The following is a 12,613-nucleotide window of genomic DNA, read 5'->3' as shown; positions in this document are numbered from 1 at the left end:
TGTGGCCGCCGACCTTAAATTAATTGACACCCATGATTTACTAACTCCTCGATTTTTCCCTCCAATGATTCACCTATCTACCCATCCCACTTACATCAGTCTAACTAGCCTACTCTCATTTTATCCATCCATCATCTTTTTGTCTATTCATTTATATAGTTCTAGAGCGTCCTCTACAGCTGCAACTAAATACTTTAAAAGGTGACTAGTCACAAACTTGAAACAGTTAGTCGAAAAAGCAGATGATTACTTATCTTTTTAAATTTAGCATGAAGTTGATTAAATTATGTGTCAAATGTTAATAAACACAAGAAAAATGGGTAAGATACAAAACACATTCTTATTTAAACATACTGTGGTTTCATTAAAAAAATTCAATCGTTGTAGCACCCTTCCTTACTTTCTTCCTTCCTCCTTACCACTGTTCCTTCCTCCCTTCCTCCCTTTTTCCTTTCAAACCTTTTTTCCTTACTCCATGCTTTCATTCAACTCTTGGTTCCATCTTTCCACTCCTTCTATCTTCTTTCCTTCCTTCCACCCTACATTCTGAATCCCCATTACACTTCCCTCCTCCTCCTGACTTACCCTCAGCTTATTCCTGGCTTATCTCTTCCGGCTTGTCTCTCAGGGGTCGTTCATTTTTGTCGTAATCACCTTGGAGATTGGGGACTGGTGCCCATAGCAAGACTGAGCGTGGAAAGAGGACTGCAGTGGGGTGGGTTTTTGAGTGGGGGGCGCCTGTTTTGGGACGACAGACGCAGGAGCTTTGTCCAGAAAGTCAGGGCGAAGATATGGGTTTGCCTGGTCAAACATTGTGGGGGGAAACATATTAGCTTTGCGCTCACCACACGGTGCATGGCATTGTGAGCCAGCGAGAATAGATAAATAATAAGCTTTTCTTTTTTCTATACTCCTTCCCGCCCGCACTCGCAACATTTGGAGGCGCGTGGGACCCCGATGTCACACCCTGTAGGTGTTTAAGCTTCTTACTGGCGGGCAACAAGAAAGCCAGATGAGGCAATCGAAGGCTGGGGAGGAAAAGGAGCAGATTCCGATAAAAGGATGAGAAAGGCAGAATGGGGGGTTTGAGCAAGATGGGTTGGCTGCGGGGGGACATGGGGGGGAGGGCATTCACACCCGTAGGAGGTTGTAATGTGTAAGCTTCTCATATTGACAGACTTAGCAGTGAGAAAAGCCTTGTGTTCATTGCTGGTTTGGGTTTGAATAATGGCTACGGCCTTCCTGTTGGGTTGTTTTGCATGAGTTTTTTCCCCACTTTTTATGGAAAGAGGAGTCAAATAATGAACATTTTCTAATGTTCTTGAGTGTGTGGCAATCATAGGCGAAGGCCAATAGTTCAAAGGTAATACTGTAATCCTTCGCTACTTTGTGGTTTGTACTCTGTGGCTTCAGTTGCACAACAGGTTAAAACATATTCCACGGTCCATGCTTAGCGGAGTCTTGCCTGTTTTTTTGCCATTATTTCTGCCTAAAATGAACTTCACTTGTGCGGCCGCGTTACATTATCCCCAAACCTGTATTTCTGAGAGTTGGGGATGGCAGAAGGCACTTTTGTCAGGAGGTGTGCCATTCTAGCCCCCCTGAAAATAAATGCATGATTGTGGCTGCAATACATTATCTACAGTTGACTATTACTAAGAGCAGGGCGCAGCACAGTGCTGTTTTTCCCCAGTTCAGACTGATAAAGCATGCCATTGTAGCCCACTTTAAAAGAACTGCACCGTTTTGTCTGCGATCCATTATACCCAGTCTACTATATATGAAAGTGAAGGCCAAGTGAGAAAATGTGTGCCACGCGTTGTGACTTTTTCCATTATTGCAGTCTAAAATGAACAGCAACCCGGCCGACAATTGCTGCGAGCAGGTGTTGGCTATCGGATGTTTATTTTGTGGATTTTTGCATATCCCTCGGCTTCTGGTCCCCATTAGCCAAAAAAAACGAGGGATTGCAGTAGTTTATGCACATAGAAGGAGCTCGAGTTGCATTGTGAGTGGACAGATTAAAGACTTGGGTACCATGCGTCGTTGGTTGTTTGGAACGAACGAAACACATTTTTTTCAACCAGCAACATATCATTGTGTACAAATATAAATCCCTTTTTTTTTTACTTACTTAGAACAACCTAAAATAAAAAAGGCACATGTTTTATTGTTTTGATAAAATTAAAGAAATCAAATTAAGAAATCAATTTTTATTTTGAGGATTAGAAAAAAACAACGGCAAACATACATATGGTGCCCCAACAAAAACAGTGCAGTAAAACGCAGCAGGAATTTTGAAAAATAAAATGAGAGGCTTTTGAAAAGATAAAGGAAAAAAATCAAATCAATACAGTTTAAGTCATATTTCTGTGCAGTTATTTTTCTCTTTACCTTTCCACGGAGCTTTATACACATACCGGTTTGCTACCTGCCTGGCTTGTGGTGCTTGGCTTCTAAAAGGGGCGGGCTTGGGCTTCACTGCTTGGCTCTCATTTAGAGCCTCTCACTTAGTGGACATGAGATGAAATAAAACAGGCAAAAGAGAATATGAGTACCGTATTTTCCACACTATAAGGCGCACCTAAAAGTTTTAATTTTTTTCAAAAGCTGACCATGCCCCTTATAATACAGTGCGCCTTATATATGGCTCAACATTAAATCGCAAGGTCTCGCAACTTACGCAACAGCCGCCGACTCGATTTTCCCCCGAACGTGGAGTAGTCCGCGGTGTATGCTGGGATTTATATACCGGCGTTTCATTGGCTAACCAATGTGTCAATCATCATTTGAATCGATCACTATTGGCTAAAGTTATTCGGAGCCTCGGATAGGCTAGAGGGCCAAAACAAACCCTGCAATTGGCCGAAAAAGGTGTGTCAATCATCCGTTAAATCGATCACTATTGGCTGAAGTTATTCGGAGCCTCGGATTGGCTAGAGCGCCAAAACAAACCCTGCAATTGGCCGAAAAAGATGTGTCAATCATCCGTTAAATCGATCGCTATTGGCTGAAGTTATTCGGAGCCTCGGATTGGCTAGAGGGCCAAAACAAACCCTGCAATTGGCCGAAAAAGATGTGTCAATCATCCGTTAAATCGATCGCTATTGGCTGAAGTTATTCAGAGCCTCGGATTGGCTAGATGGCCAAAACAAACCCTGCAATTGGCCGAGTTTAGCAATGGCGTAGCAAGCTTAGCAAGCTTGCTAAAGTACGCCATAAAGAAACATGTTTCATTAGTCTGTATTTGTAAATTTTTTACTCTCCTGGATTTACTTCACTCACGGTTGTAAGAAGACCATGATTGCGTATCATTATTGAACGTGAGAACTTAGGTGAGCTATGCGGCTTTATGTTTTCCCGGTATCTTGTTTTAGAACGATCTTGATGTTGCTGTGATGAGTTGAGTGAATTAAACTCAATTACAAGTGTTTATTGTCATATGCACAGTAAAGTTGCGAGCAAAAAAGAAAATAGAAACTAAGAAATGTTTGGCATTTCTTGAATCCCAAGACTTTAACCTTCCGAAGTATATTTGAAATGATGCATTTGAGTGACATCGTACGGACACCGCATCCGCACGTATCTACGACACGTATTTGCTTCTTTGCAAGCTTTGGGAATTTTAAGGGGGTAATCAGTTTGACTGAATCATCTGACTGTTTTGCCGACGTTCCCATTGTAGCGCCTTATAATCCGGTGCGCCTTATCTATGGAAGATATAGGACCAAAAACTATTTTTTGGAGGTGCGCCCTATAACCCGGTGTGCCCTATAGTGCGGAAAATACGGTACTTACGTGGGGGGGATTTAAGTAACGGGATAAAGTAGCAAAGAAAGATGGTTGCTCACGCACGGCTTTTTAACACGGTGCGCCCTATGGTCGTGAAAATACGGTACATCAGTTTATGAATCTCGTGTTGATATTGACTTCAGAATACCGCGTTCAAAACACACAGAGGGAACCTGTCCATGCATTGTAATTTGGGTTGAATTTGCGAGGGGATTATTTTGCAATTTCGAACTCTGATTTTTATAAGCTGCATAGTTTTTTTTGTGGACTGAAAGGTCAGGGCAATGTGCAATTGCGCACGCGCGCAGCTTAGAGGGTACATCGGTTTTTAGTCACGTTTACACACGCACACATACACACATGAAAAAGGTGAAAGGTCAAAACAGCTGACAACACACACGTTGAGCATTGTGTGCTCGCTTGTTTTCCTTCAAAGCCACTTGTAATGTTTTGACTTAATTTGTCTTCACTCAGGCGCTTTGTTTTTGGTTTGTATATTATCAACCCCACCCTGTCCACAGGTCACTACAGGTCAGTGATTGTGTTGCTCCCAACGTTCCCACCCAAACCACTCACCTCCCTGCCTTGTCTTATTTGGTGAAAAATATTTTTTCCCCTGTCTTGCTTGAGTTTGCGTACAAGTCAACAAGCGGGATGGAAAAGTGCTCCACTTGCATGATCCGTTATCATAACATTAATATAACACCAATGGCCCAGGGGAACAAAAACAAGTCCTACACAAAAGGGGCACAAAAAAAGACGTGGATTACACACACACACAGACAACGCGACCAGGACTTACCAACATGACAAATGTGTGAAATGAGATCTTCAAGTAAGACTACGATCCGTGTTTGTAATACATCAGCCAGAAACGAGTTTCCGAAGCCGCGTGTGTGCGCGCTAGTCAGTAAGACAAATTGTAGAGCTTACAGTAAATGGAGACATTTGCGAAAAGCAGCCGCCAGACAGACACAAACTGAGCGATCAAAAAGCTCAGAGCATTACAGCACACCAGGGAGCATCGATGGGCGAGAGGAGGCCGGCTGAGGTGAATAGAAACCCGGATCAATACACTGTCCGGGAGATACTTCGTGTCAGCTCAGGAAAGTGGAGAAAGGAAAGGGAAGTGGGTCGAATGGGCTGAATGAACGCGAAGTCGCGATTGCTCTCGATACCCTATCACCTGTCAGCGGGGAAGAGGATCGCCACCAGCGGGCTGTTGGAGTGTCAAAGGGCAGCACCTCAGGAGCGGTTATTGATTTGACCCACAACAAACTGAGGGGGGATGGGCAGGGTCAGGAGGGTTGCAGGGGGATGTGATCATTTAACTATTCCTGGACAGTTTTAGCAAATGGTTCAGGGCTGTTTTCTTCGTATAAAGATAACATTATCTGAAAAAAAAATGTTGCCAGTGCAATTTATCTAACCTGTTTGCTGGAAAAAAATACAGATTAAAAGCCTGAAGAAATTCAAATACAGAGTGACTCTCAATCACACCGACAAAGTGACTTGTTGTCGGAAACTAATCTGTTGAGTAGTATAAATAGCAGCAAATCTATGTAAGAAAATGTGTTTTGGAGCTTATGCTAAAGAGACTGTGTGTATTATTTGAGGGCGAGAGGTAACTGCATTGTGTAGTATAAAAAGGGTTTAAAAGCACTAGGAAGAATACCAACTACAAAGAAACAAATGAAATGAAATGAAATGAAAATGAAATGATCTGCATTTATATAGCGCTTTTCAAGTCAACGACTTCCCAAAGCACTTTACAATGTGCTCCACATTTCCCAATAGCGCCCCTGCAGCCATGTAAGGCGCTAACCTGCTTATAGGGGGTATTAGGGGTTCAGTGTCTTACCCAAGGACACTTCGACATGTAACACGGACGAGCCGGGATTCGAACTGGGATCCCTTGATCCCAAGACGAGCGCTCTACCTCCTGAGCTACTGCCGCCCCTTGAAAAGAGACTTGAAAAAAAAGGATGTTGATCTATTTGTTCATCTGTATGTTTCTCTGTTTGTATGTGCCCCCCAAAAAGGGGGTAAGTGTTTAGATATGACGACCATCTTTCAAAAACATTCACGTAGGTTTCCCTAGATGTGAAAATGCCCATAAAAGCTGGCTCATATCCTATGGTTTTGTTGAATTTTACCAAGAAACACATTCCACTCTCCCAGCTCAGAACAACATTAATTATCAACACCATCTTTAACAGGCAGTCGGGAAGGTTACTCTTGATGTGAAAATTGCCACGGACAAAAAACACTGACTTGGCATTTTTTTTGTTTTACTGACTCAGCAGCTTTTCCAGAAAGACTTTATCTTCTCCTCGGAAGAATATGAAAATACCACCCAAAAAGGTTTTGCATCTTAACACAGGCAACACTCTAGTGGGACACAGCCAATTTAGTATTATATCAGTTAAGTGATCGTGAAGGCTTTTAATATTGAAACTGCTCCTTGCAAGATGCCTGAGTTAAAGCAGCGTGATGCTCTCATGCCCAAACACACACATAAACATTCACACATGCACACGTACAATCTCTTTCTTCAGCCTGTTCACAGTCCAGATGGCCTTGCTGCCCCCACATAGGCGCACTCCCCCACATTCACTCTTTGCATGCAGCCTGCCTTTTTTCTGCCTCCCTCAGGGAATATGCCCCCCACGCACACACACACCATCTCCAATCACCCCCTCCCCATCAACAAGCGCCACCAGTTATGTATTCAGCTATGACGGACCCTTTATTAAAGGTAACCCCAAAATCTTAAACATGCAGAATGTGAAGAAATAGTGCATAGTTGTTGCATTAAATCTATATATATATATATATATGCCATCGGTATGTTCCATTTTTTTCTCAGATGATGCACTTTGAAGACAGCATGTCGTGTTTTTGACATGTTGAGCTGTGACGTCATGGTAGAAACACTAGCACGCTTGGAAGCACATATTGTTTTAGGTGTTAGTTGAAGAGCTTTGGAGTCTTTCCAGCCAAGTATTGGTAGTTGCAGGGGTGGTGGTTCTTCAGCTCCCCACGAAGAAAAGTGGCACGCAGGATCATGACAAAATCCCCCTCAATGGGTGCCTTCTGGCGCCAGACCTGGGCAGAAAAGGAGACCAAGGGGAGGTCCTTGTCAAGAATGAAGTGGCGTGGGACCCATGACCGTTACTCCGGGCCATACCCCTCCCAGTCCTCAAGATACTGGAACCCACGGCCTATCCTGCAGACGTCCAAGATCTCCCGCACCTTGTATGCCAGGGCACCACCATGGGCAGGGCGATGTGAAGGTGGGTAGGAATTTTAGCAACATAGGATGGCACCATGAATCAGGGCACTAACTTCCTGCACCTGGATAGGGAAGTCCTTGGTAGGGAGCTATATACGCTGCCCAAGTCAGTAGTGAGGTGCTGGAACACGAAGACGGTCCGCCTGCTGGCAACAGCAAACAGAGCAAACAGATGAGCACAGGAGCAACGCACGTACCTGCCGCCAGACCGTCCGGCACCGATGCAGGTAAGCCTGGACGGATACCACTGCCGCATCCTCCTAATGGTCTTCAAAAATCAGGAGCTGGAACCCTCAAGCCACCATAAAGGGAGAAACAACACAGGTCAAGCAGATGAGCAAGTACTGGGCACATTCCAACCAGGGAAGGAGCGACATAGTGGAGAACATTTCCAAAGGACGTGTTCATGCTCTAAGTCTGTCCGTTTGACTGGCGATGATTACCAGAAAACAGGCTCATCTAGGCTCTGAGGGCCGCACAAAAGATTCGCCACACCTGCATAGTGAACCCCTGTCAGACACGATGCCCCTTCGAATCTGAAAGGGAAACAAAGTGGACGAACTGGGGGAAACAGTCCACAACATTCAATACTACAGTGTTACCCTCCAAGGGTGGTAGACCCGTAACAAAGTTTAGGGCAAAATGGGACCAGAGACTCCACGGGATGGACAGGGGATAACGGAGCCCGCTTTCCTCCTAGCACACGGTGATGAAGCCCTGGTTGTCGTCCACTATGGTCGACCACCAGAAGCGTTGGCGGAGCAGTTGAAGTGTCCAAGTCACACCAGTGTGACATGCTAGCTTGGAAATGCCCACGGCAGGCCCTTTGAACAGGTGCCCTCACGAACAGAGAGTGTGCTCGGCGGAGCCATGTCCAGGTCAGCTGTGGAACGAAGGGCCTCTTTGACACGCCAGGAAGCCATGCCCACCACACAGGTCGGCGGTAGGATCGGGTAGGGTTTCCCAAGGGGAGGATCCCGCAGAAAACCGACGTGTTCTTCGAACCTGGTTGATAGGAAAGGGTACAGGAAAATTAATTCAGTATGAGCCTTTTAGTCGCATGGGTGAGAATGTATGTATCATTTGAGACCAATTGCATAGCATTTCTGAGAGTCTGTAAGATATAAATTAGAGCATTTTAGTGATGTGTTGAAACATTTTGGAATCGTCCTTGTAAGTTATTCAGTCATGTATCCGAGAGCATTTTAGTCAAAACAGTGAGATCTAATTCGCAATTTAATTGTTGCAATCATCACAGAAATACCATTTGTGAGAGTTTATTATAAATGAATGAAAGTGTTTCATTGTGAAATGGGAAAATGTTGGTATTGTGCATGTATCAAACAGTTCAATCATGCTTCTGAGAGCATTTTCGTTGCAACACTGAGAGTTGATTCGTCATCTAATGAGAACATCCATCCATTATCTGCACCGCTTATTCTCAGTAGAGTCGCGCGTGGTGCTGGAGCCCATCTCAGCTGTCTTCGGGCAGTGGGCAGTGGGCAGGGGACACCCTGAAGTGGTTGCCAGCCAATCGTAGGGCACACAGGGACAGACAATTCGCTCGCTCATTCACACCTAGGGACAGCCAATTAACCTGACATGTATGTTTTTAGAATGTGGAAGGAAACCGGAGTGCAGGGAGGAAACCCACGCAAGCACGGGGAGCAAAGAACATGCAAACTCCACACAGGAGGTTCAATCTCATGATCTCAGAGCTGTGCCGCACAGGCGCTAACCACTTCTCCGCCGTGCTGCCCCTAATGAGAACAATTAAATGAAATTTGTGGATGTGAATGAGAGCATTTCAATAATGTGTGGGGACAGTTTGACAATGTACAGTATATTTACAGTACAAATCATCTTACTCATGTGTCTGAGAACATTTTAGTGAGAGTTGATTCATAATTAAATAACATTTATGAGAGTCTTTTACATGTGAACAAGAGTATTTTAGCAGTGCGGGGTTTTTAAGGGTTATTGTTCTATCTTCGTTATTCATTATCCATTATCCGTTATCGGTCAGTTCATAATACGCTACAAAGCCTAGGAGCCGGGACACTTACTCTCAGCCAAAAGGCTAAGCTAAAGCCTTGCTGCGATCATTGCGAAAGCACCGTAGTGCATGGAGACAATTTGACAATGCATATGCCAATCCAAAGCTTGTCAATTATTTTTCTGAGAGCATTTTAGTCACATACGTATGTGAGAGGTAATTTATGGTGTAATGAGGGCAATTCAATAGGGTCCGAGAGCCTCTTGTAAGTGGCTAGGAAGATTTTTTGTAGCGCATCAGAGCAATGTGAATTACAACCTCACAATAATGAGTTTGAGTAGATAGGGAGCATTTCAGTTGCTTTTGTTAGATTGGCTTAACTCACTCATGTATATGTGCGTGGAACCATTTGGAAAGTCATGAGAGTAAATATGTATGACAATATTTTAGTAATGTGGGGAGGGTTTCAGAAGATGGCACAAGTGCAATCATGAATATGATTGCAGTTTTATGCAAACGTGTGAGAGGTGATCATAAATGATGACTTTGATGGCCTGACAGTTTTGCTATTGTGTACATATGAGTGTGTTCCACTAATGAAACCTGAATAGGGGTGTGTGGATGTGGCGTGTCTGATAGCGTGGGGGTTGAAGGCCGTCGGGGAAACAGGCGTGGTCAACGGTTGCGACCTTCACAGGAAGTTGCAGGGAAAGGGAAGACAAAAGGGGAAGTGAGCCACCCCCACACTTGCTGGCCTCTGAGGGAATTGAACAAAAGTAAGCTCAGCTCACCGAGGACACCGCACCTTACTAAAATCCCCCAACGCCCCCCTGCTCCCGGACACACACATACACGTATAAGTAAATACATCCATGTAAAAAGAACACCTGTTTTTACTGTAGTTGGCCTATGAATAACCCTTTTGACCCTTAGCACACACGTGACTATAAGCACGTAACCATACCATGCGACGGCAGCACTAAATCGTAGTTAACATTACTCCCCGTGAGTAAGGCCCGTAAACAGTGAGACTACTATTCAACAATATTGACAAAGACTAGTCAAACGAATTTTGTGCAGCTGTCATATGAGGTGGGTCACCTTGTCCTTTAGAGTAACCGATGATTGCAGGGCTAACTACCGATCCATTCCTTCTTCCTCCTGACATATCCAACCAAGATCCAACCAAATCGTCCAGTCATCCTTAGCTTCAGTTTACATGTTCTGTACCATTGAATTGTAAATGGAGTATCCCCATACACCGGTTATGTTCCTGCACGGAGCCTTCGCTCGAAAAATGCTGGTCTACTTGTGACTCCTAGAGCATAGAAGAAATCTGCAGGCTTGAGAGCGTTCTCCTTCTGGGCCCCGGTGCTGCGGAATGCTCTGCCTCCGGAGATCATATCTGCAACACTTTAGTGGAAGTTTTTAAATCTAGACATAAGACACACATTGCTTCTATAGTTTACGATTAATTGTACTTTTCTTTTCCTATCCCTTCCAGCTGCATGTAATTTACCTTACACTGAATGGTAGTGAAACGAGGGTGAAGGACGAATGCGGATGAGACAGCAGACCAGCACCTGGAGCCAAAGCCTGTCATCATCTGCATCGACCAGCCAGCTGAGACTGTGTATTGTTACTCAATGCAACATCTATTGTATTTTGATCATCCTTCAAGGAGGAGAACCGCTTGTGTTGCCCCTTCTCAATGTTTCTTATTTTCTTCATGCTGAGGTTCTTGAGTTTTTCCATGCCCACATCTCGGTGTCAAATCAAGGGATGGTGTTATTGTTATCTGTCTAGTCCTTTGAGACCTTTTGTGAATAAGGGTTACCAGTTCTTAAAAAGTCTTTAAATAGAATTCACTTTCCGTCAAAGGTTTGCAGTGCTTGCCGATCAGCGTCGCGACTTCGTACCTTGCCTTTGTTGCATTTTCATTTAACCAGTTGGGTTCATGAAAAAGCACTACTATACCGTTAAAACAGCTTCCAGTTTGACTTTTCACAGCGTTCGTTTCCAGTTATCGTTTTCTCGTCAGCATGTTTCGTCTGGCAGTGCTTCCGATCTTATGTTCTTTGAAAACAGTCACTGTCTCTTGGAAAATTAGGCAGACACAGTTCTTTGTATTTTGGTTAAAAATACTTTAATTTCCAGTTGTCCCATAAGCGGAGGCCTTCACAGTCAACTTTCATTTTTTTTTTCATAGTCGCCAGTTGGGAAATAGTGTTGGCTTAAATTCTTACAGAAAACTACAGGCAAGGTGGCTAGAGGGCTACTGCCATCATTTGCTGAAATGGTGATTCATTGTTATACAACTGTATTTTAAACTGTGGTCAACATTACTGGGTGGCTACATGTTATTAATTCAATGACAGAGGTGAAAAAAATTCTCAAAAGCCATAACTGGCTCCCGGGCCGGAATTTCTGTAGTCCTCTTGTAGTTGTCTTAAAGTGTAAGACGTGAATACGTTTTTATTTGTTCTACTGCCACAAACACGAGCCAAAACACAAGTTTAAGAATATCAAAAATATCATATGATTTCAAAAACATTAAACAATTAGATTTGAATAATATTTAGTCTAGGTAATTTGTCAACATTTGAACGGGATAAATTTGATTATGTTTTTCAAAAAAAAAAATTTTTAATCGTAAAAATAGATACAATTATACATAGGGTTTCTGAGAACTGCCACAATAACACAATTATATATACATTTAGTCAGTAAATTCAAATGTTCCAAATAAAATTGTAGGTGAAATACAACAAAAATATATCATACACACAAATTAATTTTTTTTAAAAAGGAGTCCAGTGCCTGGAATGGTGCGTCCACTATCAAGATTTTGCGTGTGGATGGCGCTACCTGCTGGTCAGTTGGTTTAGCCTGCGTTTGTTATTTTCATTTATAATTCCTCTATCGCAAGGTTGGGAAATGATTTGGAGTCAGGGGCCGCGTTTGGGTTAAAAAATGGCGTTAGGGCCGATCCTGGAGTCCTATTCAATGTTTTTTATTTTTAAAATAAATATACAAGCTGACATCTACATGTTAAATTTCATTATCTTTGTTTTGAAATATATTCGTTTCTTTAAATGAGTTTCAAAACACACTCAATTAAAGCAAAATACCCTGTTTTAAGCACTAAATTTGAAATCAAGTTTTGTAGTATCAGGAACCGTCAACAAAGGACAAAGCAATCCCGAGTTGCGTCCTCATTAGTGCCCCGACAACCCATGCGGTTAAGGGATCCGTGTACCATGAGTGTTACTGTAGTTATTAGTTATATTTTTTTATACTTTGGTAGAATTACTGTAGATTTCTAGATTTATTGTTGAGATTTATGCAGTAGTATTTTGTAGTATTTCTGAAGTATCTCCATAGGACTTTTTTTGCAGTATATCTACAGTATTATTGTGATGTTACTGTCAAACCTTTGTATTATTAATGTAGTGGTATTTTTGTAGTATTTCCATGTGAGCAATTTTGTAGAATTTCTGTAGTAATGCTGTAGTATCTTTGTAGTATTT

The sequence above is a fragment of the Urocampus carinirostris genome, chromosome 3 (assembly GCF_059441175.1).
Source record: "Urocampus carinirostris isolate Australia breed hairy pipefish chromosome 3, RoL_Ucar_1.0, whole genome shotgun sequence".
Classification (NCBI taxonomy): domain Eukaryota; kingdom Metazoa; phylum Chordata; class Actinopteri; order Syngnathiformes; family Syngnathidae; genus Urocampus; species Urocampus carinirostris.
The sequence above is the reverse complement of the archived record's forward strand: the minus strand, read 5'-3'. Positions refer to the sequence as shown.